Source organism: Alligator sinensis, unplaced genomic scaffold, assembly GCF_000455745.1.
Source record: "Alligator sinensis unplaced genomic scaffold, ASM45574v1 scaffold227_1, whole genome shotgun sequence".
In the NCBI taxonomy this organism is placed as follows: Eukaryota; Metazoa; Chordata; order Crocodylia; family Alligatoridae; genus Alligator; species Alligator sinensis.
The window spans coordinates 2,106,933-2,120,787 of NW_005841966.1; the positions used below are offsets into that span (position 1 = coordinate 2,106,933).

Genomic DNA, 13,855 nt, shown 5'->3' on the forward strand with positions numbered 1-13,855 from the left:
CACATGCAAACTGAGACTGAGCAGGCAGAAGCTTGTTTCTTGCCATAGAGGTGGCATGCATATATCCTGATTATGTCTGTGAGGGTCATAGCTGTAGTTTCAGGGAGGCATTTGAGGATTCAATGTGGCTAGCCATGCCAGTGGTAGAATGAAGTCCCCAAATAATGGAGATGATTGTTTAAGGAAGTGAAGACAAGATTTTGGTGGTTTCTGGCTGAGGAAAGTTTCAACAGAATTTTAGTCACTTATGCAGAAGAGTCAGGAGAAGGCACTGAGCAAGAGTACTGTAAGTGGTTGTCTGTAGTTTCTTTTCACTGCCCCCTAACCTGGAGCTTATTCAGGGTTTTTCCCATTAATATGATAGACATTCACAGATTGCACTTGGCAAGGCAGTTACTATCCAGTCAGCTAACAGTACAGACCTGAGTTAATTTGAAATATATATTGTTATCACAAGGTTAATGTCAAGAATACATTCCACTTCAGGCACCACATCAGTCACGATATCATGGTATGCTGCTGTAGGTTGACAAGCACTTAAATATCCTATCATGTATATACAGCAGAGACAAGCACTCTAGCCTTGTCTACACTAAGGACTTCTGACATTACACCTACAACATAACTGGATTATAACAGTGCCTCCCATGAAGATATAGCATATGCGCAGAATATTGACCAAAAACAGAAGGATATCCCTTTTGCTTTTACTCCAGAGTTTGTGCTGACATGCCTGCTCTGGCCAGAGAATCTGACTTTTTCCAACCCATACATGACATAACTTGCCACCAGAACTTTGGGCATGTCTACATGAGATGCTTAATGCTTAGGAGACTAATTCTACTGTGCATTAGCACACAAGGTAAAAACCATGCTAATATGCTAATGCACAGTAGTACTAGTCTATTGTGCATTCAGCGTACACAAAAAAAAATGAGATCATGCTAATTCACAGTATGGCAGCCTACTGTGCATTTATTTAATACTTGATTGTACAAGTACTAAATTTAATGCTAAGTAGGCAAGGTGCATTAATGAATGTGTAGTCGTGCCTGTAACAGAGGCCAGCCAAGCCCTGTATTTACTGGGATGGTGGCCACTGGCACACACCGTGGTCAGCAGATCCCTGGCCAGGTTCACAGGGAAGTGGTGAGCCCATGCTCTTGGGGCAAGCCCCATGGTGCTGCTGGAAAGGCAGACGGTGTATGGTAGGCATTCCTCAGCCTCGGTGCCTGGCTTGGGGAAGGCATCAGAACCCCAGCCCCACATGGGCTCGGACTGCAACTCCAAGACAGAATAGGCAGCCAGTACATGCAGCGCTACCTGGGGCCTGAAGGCAGCAGCTGCAGGGGATAAGGGCTCCTAACATCTGCCTGCAGCAGTCAGCCACATGGGGGCAAACAAGGGGCCATATTGGCTCATGCCAGCCCATAAACCCCTCATAAAAGCACACCCCAATGCCAGGACAGGGGGAACACACATTGAGATGAGGGCTTTCATTGTGCTTCCCCTCAGAGACAGGGGACCAGGAGCCCAGGACCACACACATCTGAGCTCTCCAGACTGATGCCAGATGACCACACTTGAGAGAAACCAGGTACCCCTAGGGCCTAAGCTGGGGTTCATGACACCCCAGCCCCATAGTATTCCAGGGGTCTTCTTAGGACAGGCAGGCCCATGCAGACTAAGCAAACACGGGGCCATCCTGCGGGACTGAGATTGCCTGACAAAAGGTGACTGAAGCTCCTGTAGGGCCAGAAGAAGAGCCTAGGGCATGGTCATTTGACTTGTTATTTGGTTTATTTGCTTCTTTATGCAGGCCAGGCCCGGGTGACCCTGAACCCTGCAGTAAACTCCAGTGATCACAGCCAAAACACTCGAACTTCAGACAACCTGGCTGCTTCCTTCTTTACCTGAGCTGCAAGGCAGTTGCTCAGGTTGGCTGAACACATGTATCCAGCACCAACTGGAACCCCAGGTGGAAAGAGGTGGGGTGCAGGGGAGGTGGAGGCCCACAGAAGACCCTGACATTGACTCATGCTAACCTCAGCATACTCTCTCTAAAAAGGTACTACCTCCTTATATCTCTTTTCAACTACACCAAGTTATGGCGGGTGAGATTAAGAGAGGGTGAGACACCTGCTAAGCATGCGGCATGCAGGCCCCATCCCAGTGCAGCCGCTTGGCCTGGGTCCCTCTACAGTCTCCCTTGTGATATAAACTTAGTCTCTGCATACAGAGCTTCAACACTAAGAAGGTACTTGTGGCTCTGTGGGGGAACCTAACAGCATCTTTGATGACTGGAAGAATATGCAGATTTAAGGAGGAGATGGGATATCTTGACCTTATCATACTCAACTGCTGAACTTTCCAGTCTTCGAAGCACTCTTTTTGTCTTTTCAGTGCCCTCTCAATTTAAAGCTGAGAGTGGGAATGCATAATTGCTGTCATGCACAGTGATTTGCTATACACAGAGATTGTGGGGGGGGTTAAATAATGGTTAACATTAGTGGTTCTGCAAGTTTGGCATGTTATTGAAGTTTTCTAATCAGTTCCAAAGCTCTTGGGTTAGTTTCTTTAAAAAAAAAAAGACCAAGGACTTCACATCATAAATGGATTGAAGTGACCAAAAAAGAGACAATTCAACTTTTGGCAGGAGAGGAATTGGCCTATTCTGATCTCTTTGTTGAAGGATAAATTCCACTTGTTTGTTTTTTAAGAAATAGAATAAAGTGTAGACATAATGGGCACAGACAGAAGTGACAATTTTTGCCTGATCTGGCCACGGAAAGCGGCCTATAGTCATGACCAAACACAGGTGCACAGCTGCAGACAGCTTAAAAATGGCCAACCGGGTGAAAATCTGAACCCTCATGGCATGATGGGGTTATATGAAGATGTTTCAAAACACAGTGTCTTCTGTAACGTCTGTCTGTGCTGCCTCCCAGCCTCAAGCTGTTTTCAGAATGGGAGGGAAGGAAGTGAGCAGGGAGTTTGGTCTGAGGTTTTTTCAGCCCCCACTGAAGGGTAGGGTGGGTATATTGGAGCACCCCCAAGGTGGTGGGGAGGGCTCCAATCACCCACTCCACCCTCCAGCACTGGCTGGGGAGCCCCTAGAATAAGCTCCCTCTCCTTCCTTTCTCCCCTCCCATTCTGAAACAGGAACAAGCTGGAAGACAGGAGGGGCCATTGCTAGGAGAAACCAGCTGCAGGCTCAAACCAACAGCTAGATTCCCCTTGCCCCTGGAACCAACAGTGAACTTCTGTTTGGTCTGAGGGATTGTTGTAACTCCGAACACTTCCTGCAAAGCCTTCTCAGTTACCTGGGGAACTACGCTTCTGTCTGCATTTATTGGGTGGCTAAGTAGCCTATACTTGCAAACCAAAGTCAATCAACTGAAGATCTACATGGATGGAAACTAAAGATGTACAACATAGTTTCAGAACATTAAATTAATTCATCAGGATCCTGGGAAATTTAACTCAGGAGAAGATAAAAAAGTAATTCCCTCTTTTGGCAGATAATTTTAAATAATGCAGCTAAATACATTTGGTTTCATTGGTTTTGTTATTTACATAAGTAGCATTTGAGGAGATCAAGTGTATACATTTCACTCATCGATTTAAATGTCTTTCCACAAAATTCTGTCTGGCTTTCTTACGTGGGTTTCATTCTTTTATAATAGTGAACCTGCCTCACTTACCATTGTTCCCCTTACATTTTTAATCTATTTTGAATTTTCACCTCCATGTTTTATAATGATTTTTGCTTCCCCTCTTGTGATACTAATCCTGATGTTTTACTATGATTTTTTCAGTCTGCTGTTTTTATCATTCATAATAATTAACATTTTATATACAATGATCAAAAAAGAGATTTTTCTTTTTTAAAATCTAAATGCATTTCTACTTAAATAAAGAAACCAAAGAATAATTGTACAGAAAGTAATGTTTGGCTGAATGCTCCATATTCACAGTTGTTTGTATCAGTTCATACTTTGCTTGGGAAATGCTAGAAGACGGCAGTGTGGCACCTTATAGAGTAGCTGGTTCAGAGAGGTATGGGTTTTCCTAGGTCACAGCCTACTTCATCATATGTGAATAGCATCTGACAAAGTAGGCTGTAGCCTATGAAATCTCATGTTTCTCTGAACAAGTTAGTCTATGAGGTGCCATGCTGCCCTGCCTTCTGCCTATCTTGAACTAGCACAGCTGAATGCTTCTCCAAAAGTCTAGACTATAATAGAGCAAAATTCACAGAGTTAGATCCCATTTGTGTCGAACAGACTCTTATACTTATGCAGACTCCAAATTAAAGATAAAGGGACTCTGTTCATTTACAAAGGTCTTTATACATGAACTGAGGCATTGGGGCCTTAATCCATGTGAACAAAAGAATTTAAAGCTAAAACAAACATTTTTTTCACTATGAATACAGGTTTCTTATTTAACACAATCATTATTAAAATCTTTGGCAAACTCAAAACCATGCAATTTTACAGTTAATGATTGTCAGCTCCCTGTGACAAAAAAAAAGGTTACACAAACTGCATGCACTCAGTTGTTATCTGGTGATTTGAATGTTAAACTAATACCCATATTTAGCTGAACTGCAACGTGTTCACTTTAGAACAGGGGTGTCAAATTCACCTGCATCCCCATGCTGGTTTCAGACTGTGGGGCTCCTTGCAGCCCAAATCTGTCCCACAAGGAGTTTCCCAGGCAGGATCAGACCCATGGAAATTAACCACAGAAGCCATATCCAGACCCAGCAGTGGTAGCAGGGACAAACGACAGCAGTGGCAAAGCAAGCAGCAGCGTCAGAGTTAATGCAGCTTTTGCTCACCCCCAACCCCTACCACCACCATATTTGCTCACTGGGGGTGCATCCCCATGAGTGCACATGTGTGGTTTGTAGTGCCTCAAAGCCATTTGAGGTGCCACAAACCACATGTGGCACACATGCACCCGTGCACCACACTGCTAATTAGCAGCATGGCGGGGGCGGGGACCATAGCTCAGATTGCTGAGGCCAGCACACGTGATGGCTCTGCCTCCCATACCACACCTGGGTCCCTTTGCTGCATGTCAGAATGTGCGTGCAGGGGCATACCCAGGGACTAACAGCAGCAGCACAAGTATGTACCACTGCTATTTGTCCAATGGGAAATGCATGTCCCTGCACATGTGTGTTCATGGGGACATGCCCTGGAGCTCTATCACTGGAAATTCATGGGCCTTCCAGCCCCCTGCTACTTCACCCCCAAATTCTTATATGTTTGACATCCATGCTTTAGGACATCTACTCTAAGTACAGACAGTCAAAAAGCCTGAGGCTGAATTGATTCAATGTTCACAGATTAGTCTAAACTGCATAGATTGAACTGATAAGCAAGTGAACAGACATTCAGTTTTGATTCTGGAAATGCAGACACATGCCTGCAGTGGCCCAGGCCAGAAGCCAGGGCACATCCCTGCTCAGCTCAAGTAGACAGCTTGGGCCAAGGCTAGCCCACCCACCCTGCAAGGGGGGATTTGCAGGGAGGTGGGAAGCATCCTGGGATGCTGGGGACTGTGAGCTAACTTGAATCTGGTGGGGATCTGGAATAGAAGTTCAATAAACCAATTTAACCTAAATCAGTTAAGTCTAATACTACATCCATCCAGGTTTGTTTTAAACTGGTTTGGGCGATTTTGGAAGCAGTTTATGTGCACTGAACTTCTGTTGTGTTACAGATTTAAACAAGGTTCCGATCACTTATACTGGTTTATGTGCAATTTCTGTCCCAGCCCTACATTCGTGCATGTGTATGTATATTGCCGTAGGTGTGCATCAAAATAATTTTGGCATGCCAAATGAATCAGATATAGTAATTTTGCTACATGTGTCGCTCAGAACTAAATAATTAGCATCAGGATGACAATCCCTAGAGTAGATTTTATTCTAGAGCATGTTACTATGTCTGATACTAACACATCAAAGAAATATTTTTTGAAAAAGTTCTATCTTTTTACGTTCCCTCATTTTCTTTACTTATTTGGCAGAGTATTATCACTATTACTAATACATTCCAAAGTTATATTGTAGTCAATCATGTGATTTGTTTCAAGCAAGTATGTGAGGCATTATGGATGAAAGTAAAACCACCTGATGATGTAACGCCAATATGTTACTTATTAACGGATGTAAAAAAAAAAAAACCTAGCTTGAGCTGGATTCACACCAAGAATGAATTTTCTACTGAAGTGAAAGACTCAGCTTTCAGAAGGACACCTTGAAGATCAGCAGTGTACTGAATTGGTTTAAATCTGCAGTTAACTCCATTAAAATGATGAGAAAAAGGCTTTATTGGGATGATTCTGTTTTTCATTCTGAAAGCCAGAGCAGCTTCCGAAAGTCAAGTGATGACCTTCCATTCAGCCCCACAGACAGCAATGGATCAGTGTTTATGAGGTAAATTCCTATTCTGATTCTGATTACATAGTCTGAACCTAATGGATGCTTGGAGAGGAAGTAGCAGCAAAGGCAGGAGGGTATGGTTTTCTGTATATGCCCTAATGAAGAACTTTAATTTGTAAAGGCAGAGGGTACAGAAATGATGGTTATGGTTACATTTCTGCATACACTTGGAATGAGAGCCATCAGTGGAATTTAGTCTCATAAAATTGTAGGTCCTTATGTTTGCAATATGTAGAATAACAAGGAAAAATAATAATAATTAAGACATGGCAATCTAAAACTGAGGATCTCAAAGCTCTTTGTATTCAGTAAGCTTCACTAGCAACTCAGGACAGTGAGCATGCTTTATTAGTGAAATTTTAGTGCCACGTGAATTTAAAGTGTCCTAGAACAGGGAAGTAGCTAAAATATTTTGTCGCACACTGTGGCCTGTGGGGAATTTTATACTGCTTATTAAATTGTGTTTTAAGAGAAGTTTTACTACAACACCAAACATCACAGTGTGATCTGAGATTTCGTAAGAGCTCTCTAACAAAATATTCCCTGGAAAAGGCTAATCTCAGAGCCAAATCCAGCCTTAACAGCCAAAAAAGTTCTCCCATGCAGCACTACCATGTGGCTCCACTGAATTTAGTAACTGTGCCAATGCACCCTCCATGGAATAGCTCTGCTGCCTCTTCTTAGCTTGCAGGAGAATTTTTCACTGTGTGCGCCCCATGTATCTGCCCAGTGTGTACACACTGTGATTAATCACTGCAAAATTTTTAACAGGCCCTAAGTGAGTTAAATGTCACAACTGTATAGAGAGAACTTCTGAATATTCCCTCTTATTTTACTAATCCTCAAAATGCTACAATAGTTGGAGACAACATTCATATGCTGTTTATGTCCCAAGAATAAATTAGTTTGGTAGCTTCAGCCTCCGCTCCTGTGAAATATTCTTCTTCTTTTCTTTAACTGTTATGCTCTCCTAAAGTACCCAGTTGAATGTAGGAGAGATCTTGCCTCCTAGTCTGAGCACAGGATTGGGAGCCAGAAATCCTAAATTCTAATTACATTTGTCAGTGGCTCCTTCCATTTTCTTGAACAAGTCAGTTAGGGCCTGGTTTTCAAAACACCCAAAGGTGCATTAACATGCATGCTTTATACATACCTCACCTCTGTGCACACACCAGCCTAGAATGGGCATGTACACACAAATAGCCACAGGAGAGGCTCTAGCAGCAATATGCTCTGCCTTTTTTGGGTAGAGATTCCCCTGTGCCATGTCACTCACTAACCGCCTCTCTGGCCAAGTAGCATGTGGCTTAAATAGCCCTGGTAGATGTCCAATCCAGTTCAATCCTGTTTAGGAGGAAGCTGATTACCATGAGCCTTCAGTAAAGACCTTCCTCCATCAACAGCAAACACTAAAATAACGAACTAACTAACCTGCAAAAAAACAGGCAATCTATGAAGAAACATGTATAATTCCTACCCTGGCCTGTCACCTGGAACAAGCTCCTGAGAACTTGATGGTGTGTTTTTAAGTTAGGATACAGGCACCTAAAAAGATGCATCCTCCAGACAGTTACATAAGAAAAAAGGGCATACAAAATTTAATGCTGGTCCTATTTATTTAGGGAATATTCTCTATATGTGAAGATTCATAGAGAGAAAAAATTACTATATTATGATTGTTCTCAGTCACCTGAATTACTTGTGCCTACAGTCAAAAAGAAATGTTTTTAAACCCAAAAGCTTGCCAACATTTTTTTCCAACTATTTAAGTTGGTCTAAAAAGATATCAGATTCACCCAAAGAACCTTGTCTGAATGTACACTAAGGCTTTCATATACCTCTGCTTTTCTCTCCCTGTAAGTGGCACTCTCCAGATGAGCATAACTATGCAGGAATCCAGGGGGTTATTAACATTTCAGACAGGGGAGAGCATCATTTATCACAACAGCAGCATGTTGCTTCTGACACAAAACAGACTTGATTTCAATAACAGACTCAGGCTGTGGTGCGATTGCCAAGGCATCAGTTTGTAAGACAGCAAACATAGCACTGTACATGGGTCAGGTGCAGGGGTCTGCATCTCATAACGATGTGGGCCTCTCGTGTCTGCAGTACTTTATCAGGATGTAGCTGTCCAGACTGCAAAGAGAACCACTTACCAGTGTCACAAACCAAAACAACGGTTACAGGGGCACGAACCTTGCAGCTGCCCTTTATCTCTATTATGAGGCTGAATCAAAACTTTGCATTCAAACAGTCACCAAACTTTAGAAGAATCTCCAAACAGTCTCAAACCCTGTGGTTAAGTCAAATCTTTGGAGTGAACTTTAATATATTGAATATATGTGAACAAGATAGTTAAGATCTTTAGGATAAGGTCCTTGCCTGCTTGACCGGCTGTTGAATTCTGGGGGTGTGCCCCCACAAGTGTGCGTGTGTGGTTTGCAGCACTGCAAATTGCATGCTGTGCACATGGACACATGGGGGTGGGGAGAGGTTGACATCAGGAGATTCCAGTGTAAAACAAAAAAAAGCTGAAAAAAAAGTGGCATGGCACACAGGGCAGCAGTGCGTGCCACCAGAAAGGGAGCCTGGCAAGCTACAGCCACACTCCAGTTGCCATCCAGGCTCCAAATGCCCAGATCACCACCACTACTGCCCCAGGAGGCCCCCAAAACACCAGGTAGGCTGCTGGGACCAGTCCAGGTGCTGGCCCCAATTCCCCTACCCCACCCAGGGCAACTTGTCACATGCCAAACACGTGTTCAGGTTCATTCCCAGGGTACAAGTAGCAGCACATATTTGTGCTGCTGCTATCTGTCCCCTGTGAAATGCATGTGCGCACTTGTGGGGATGTGCCCTATAAATGCAATCCTGTCTAATAACAAAATGATAATGGAGGTAAAGAAAAATCAGAGACCATCAGGTACTTTTAAAGGAAAATAAAGCATGAATGTTGGCCAATGACAATTGAAACTAGCTGACACAGAGGGCTCCAGTGTGGGCAGTGGTGCTTTCTAAATGAATGCTCATGGGAATTAATGTCAAAAGGTCCTTGGCTCTAAAACTGCCTATACCACTGATGTGATGTGTGGCCTTGAGTAAATCAATTAAATTCTCTGCTTGGATTCCCCCATCTGTGATATGCCATTAATAATACTTACCCATGTATTATACAGGAAGCCTGGATTGGTTATTTAATCACTGCAGAGCAGTCTGAATATGAAAAGTGCTGTATAAATGTTAAATATTTTAATTAAAGCATTGTATAGATATTAAGAATTTTTAAAGATCCATATATCCTCTTGCTGAAGTTCTTGTATTTGTTCATAAGCTGAACATTCATTCAATGCAAAGTTCTCATTTTGCAAATAGTATCCCTCAAAAACCAAACCAAGGCACTGCTATGACTTGAGGATTATCATTCAAACAGCATGAAGCAGTTGCAGGTTGGTGAGAAATGCCCACCATTCAGCTTAAAGGAATGTTATGTATGCAGCTCCACTAGGACCACTTAAAACATTGTTAACTGATTCAGTGCTAAAGTGATCCAGGAGAAGTATTTATCTAATGTGGCCTGTTACGTCTGGACCAAGTTTCTTACAAGTTTCAGTACAAGGAAAAACAGATATGGAAACAATTCTGTCCCATGTGAAACAATTAGACTATACTGCTCAGTAAAGCAGGGTATTATTCACTTTGACTTAAAAACAACAGAGGTAGTAGCTTGATTCATTTCATTTTCTCTTTACTTTTATTCTGAAATATTCTGTAGATTCTGAGAATCTCATGACCACTGCAACTTAATATCTGGAAAAGTCTGGGCACTACTTTTCTGGTAGGAGATTGACTTTATCTTCATAGAAGATGGACTAGCTTTGGTTCTCTGTTTATATACCAAAAAATGCTGCTGGTTTTCAAAGACTTCCACCTTATCCTAAAGTTTCCTTGGGAGAAAGTGGACATGATGTCATGTAAACTGACTAGGAGCGTATATTGGGTTCAGTAAAGTATGCATGTATGCCTTTTTTCTGAGCCTTGTTAAAATATAAACGTATAATTAGCTAGACACATTTTTTGTGTAGATGGCTGGGAAGTTTTGTTCCTGTGGACCGTACACACTGTTTGTGAGTATCTATAAACAGACCATGCAGGATCTCTCTAGAGTTACTATGATGTAACAATAAGAATATAAAAACTGCCATACTGGTTCAGACCAAAGGTTCGCCTGACTCAATATCCTATCTCAGGTGGGGATAAACAGTGGATACTTTAGAGGAACAATATAAGAAATAGGGCATGTATAAAGTGATCCTTCTCCTCCCAGTGAATAGCAATCATAGGTTTATGGGACATCCTCAGCCTGAAGTTGGGTCCCTGCACCTTGTTTGTAACAACCAAGAATTATGTGTGTTTAGCTCATCATGCACAGCTGACCCATAAATAACTAGTAGAGATTCCTGTGTGGAATTGGATGTAACTGCCATAGGATTTGGTATTTTTGTCATAACAACAGGATCTAGGCATTTTAACCCTCTCACTATGGTGTCTATTCAATGTCAGAGCAATCTGCGGTTTGGAAGATATGCTATAACTGACCCCTTTTCTTTTTTGTAAGATAGGAACAGACTGTGGAATGCTTCTTTCTGTTGTTGCCAGTTGGATAAGTGCCATCTGGTGCCACTGCAGTAGTGAACTGTGGAATGTCACATTGCTGTATTAATCGGCATATGAGGAAGTCTCTAAGAGCAAACTGGAGAAAAGAAAAAACCCCTGTTCCATTAATTCCACTACATTGCATGTTGCTACCCGCCTTCCTTACTAAATTGTCTTTTCACTCAGAAGTGCACAATGTCTCTCTTGTGGCTCCACATGGAAAGTTATTTGAAGGTCACTGGTATTAAAATGGCACTCAGCCTGATGCTGAAGTAGATCAACAACATGTTATAAAACCATTACTGGGAATCACTGGATTGGAAGAGCCTCAAGGGCCAGCTAGTTAAACCCTTAAAGTAAAATACCTGTTTCTGTCTGGTAACAAACTGGGGGCCAACATGTGTGAGGCACATGTGATAACCATTACAGTACAGAACAACTGGGAACAAAGCTGAGAGTGCCCCTGTACAAGGAAAGAATTGTGAGATTTGTTTCCAGAAAGCATCACTGATTTACAGGAATATTTTACTGATCCCTCTTGCTGGTTACTACAGTATATATTGCATTCAGTTACTCCAGCACATCCCCACAATAGTGCACTAAGTGTGCTTTACCATACGTGTAAGAAATTTCTGGCTAGCATCCAGTCTGACTATTTCATAATCTTGGTGCACATTCCAGTCCCACACAGATCCAAGCAAACTTTGCAAAACAGGATTTGTGAATTTAGGTTAAATTTAAAAGCCACCAGAAACCAATTATGAAGGCTCAACAAACAAAACAATCATTATAGCAAATAGGCCACAAGCAATCCATAGGCTAAAATATGTCTCCATAAAGCAATCATCATTTTTTGAATAACAAATACTTTATTAAAGTCTTAATAAGGGGCTGCAGGTGAAACAGACTAAATTTGGCGGACAAGTTCTTTCCTGAGCACAGTTCACTCCGCTCTAATTCCATGTATCTACACCTCTCTCCAAGACTCTGGCTTACTCTGTGCTGTTTGTGCAAAATTCATGTGTGCTGAGTGATGCCCACAAGGAATACATGCAAGCCAGTGAAGGGTGTTCTGAAATAGGTGTATGCCTCATTAGCATGTGGTAGAAGAGAAATAGTATTTCTTTTCAACATCTTTCAAAATATGTCATGTGTCTTTCACTATCATGACGTTAGTATCTGTATAGGTGTGACTACAGCAGATTTACTTAGCACAGCTGTACAGGTCAGGGAAAAAAAGACTTACCGTAATGTGACTTTTGTCACATAAATGACCTTGAGTGCCTCTGAAACCTACCACATACAGCTGACGGCTTCATATATTGCTGTAGGTGTGGCCTTGTAAGACCAAAAGTTCTGCCCAGAGCATTATTGAGTGCTTACATTATATCTATGTCTGGCTTTAAGCACCAATGGTATTTACAGATAGCTACTTGAGCAGCTGGGTTTTTTTGCTAAGTATACATCAGTGCAATTTAGGGCTGTGCAAAATGGCACCGTTCCATTTTGCCTTGAGTTTCAAGGTTTTGATGGAACAGCATTTCATATTGAATTTCATTTAGATTCAAAACAGCTGTTCCGTTTTGCTTCGGCAAAACAGTAAGGCTGTTTTGACTCTGTTTTGATGTTTTGCTAGATCGGCCGGGGATGGGAAGTCAGCCCAGCTGGACTGATTCCCCACCCCGGCGCGATCTAACGTGGGGAACGGGGAATCAGCCCTGCTGGACTGACTTCCCATCCCCAGTGATAAGGTCAAAACATTTTGACAAGCCTCATTTTGTTTCGAGGCTGTTCTGACGCCCTTTGTTTCATTTCAATTTTGCTGTTTCAACCTCAAAATGAGCCAAAACAGTGTTGAAACGAAACAGCCAGCAAAATTTCACACAGCCCTACAATGCACGCTATTCAGTCACAAATACCGTTTCTCTTCTTTGGGAATGGTCTGTCTTTGCATTACGCTTGTCCTTTCTAGACATTGTGATTCTATGTTGGCAGCCACAACCAGACCAAAAAGGGGACTAAAGCTATGTCTACACTCACAGCTGCGCTGCCCCATTCAGCAGCTGTGCTGCAGAAAACAAAGTGCACCCTGAGAAGGCTTCAAATATATCCTTCAAATGAAGGACTGATGCCTTCATTTGAAGGCATAGGACTGTCTCCAGTTAGCTGTGTAGGGGTAACAGAAGTAGAAGGCATGATATATTTGCACCTTACAGACCAGTGGTTCTCAACCTTTTTATACCTAAGGCACTCCTTGTTAGACTGGAGGCATCCCTTGGATAATGCCACCTCTTAGTTTTCACTTGTTTTTTGACCCAGGAACATACAAGAGAGTCTTCTGTTGCAAAGATGTCAGAAAGACCACAGAAGGAAAGAATGTTTTAACACTTTGGATTCCTACTTGAAATCTCTGGGTTTCACATGCAAATCATGTTAGTGCATCTAACTGCTAATATTGCATGGCAACCCAAAACAACCTTGAAAGAATATCAGGACACCTCAAGGTGCTTCAACACCCTGTTTGAAAATCACTGTTATCGACTAAGGGGCGTATGTGTGTGTGTGTGTGTGTGTGTATTATATACTCTATGTACTCAAATCCAAGATGAGTTCCGCCTCTTCCGCCCTATTCAACATGGGAGGAAAATCCCCTTATCTTGGATTCAAGGTCAAGGGGAGGGGACAGGGGGCAGATAGGTAGGGGCCAGAGTCAGAGTCATAGCAGCTGCCTACACCCTT

General features: G+C 42.4%; 1 protein-coding gene across 2 annotated transcripts in view; it reads left to right on the forward strand.

Annotated features, from left to right (window-relative positions):
- Positions 1–6,253: 6,253 nt before the first annotated feature.
- Positions 6,254–13,855, forward strand: part of GRAMD2B (GRAM domain containing 2B) — a 71,037-nt gene continuing 63,435 nt past the window's right edge. Inside the window, exon 1 of one of the 2 annotated variants that reach the window (XM_025200402.1) lies at positions 6,254–6,454. The gene's annotated coding sequence lies outside the window, so the exon portion shown is untranslated. The remainder of the gene's footprint in view (positions 6,455–13,855) is intronic. The other variant, XM_025200401.1, reaches the window with a different exon arrangement.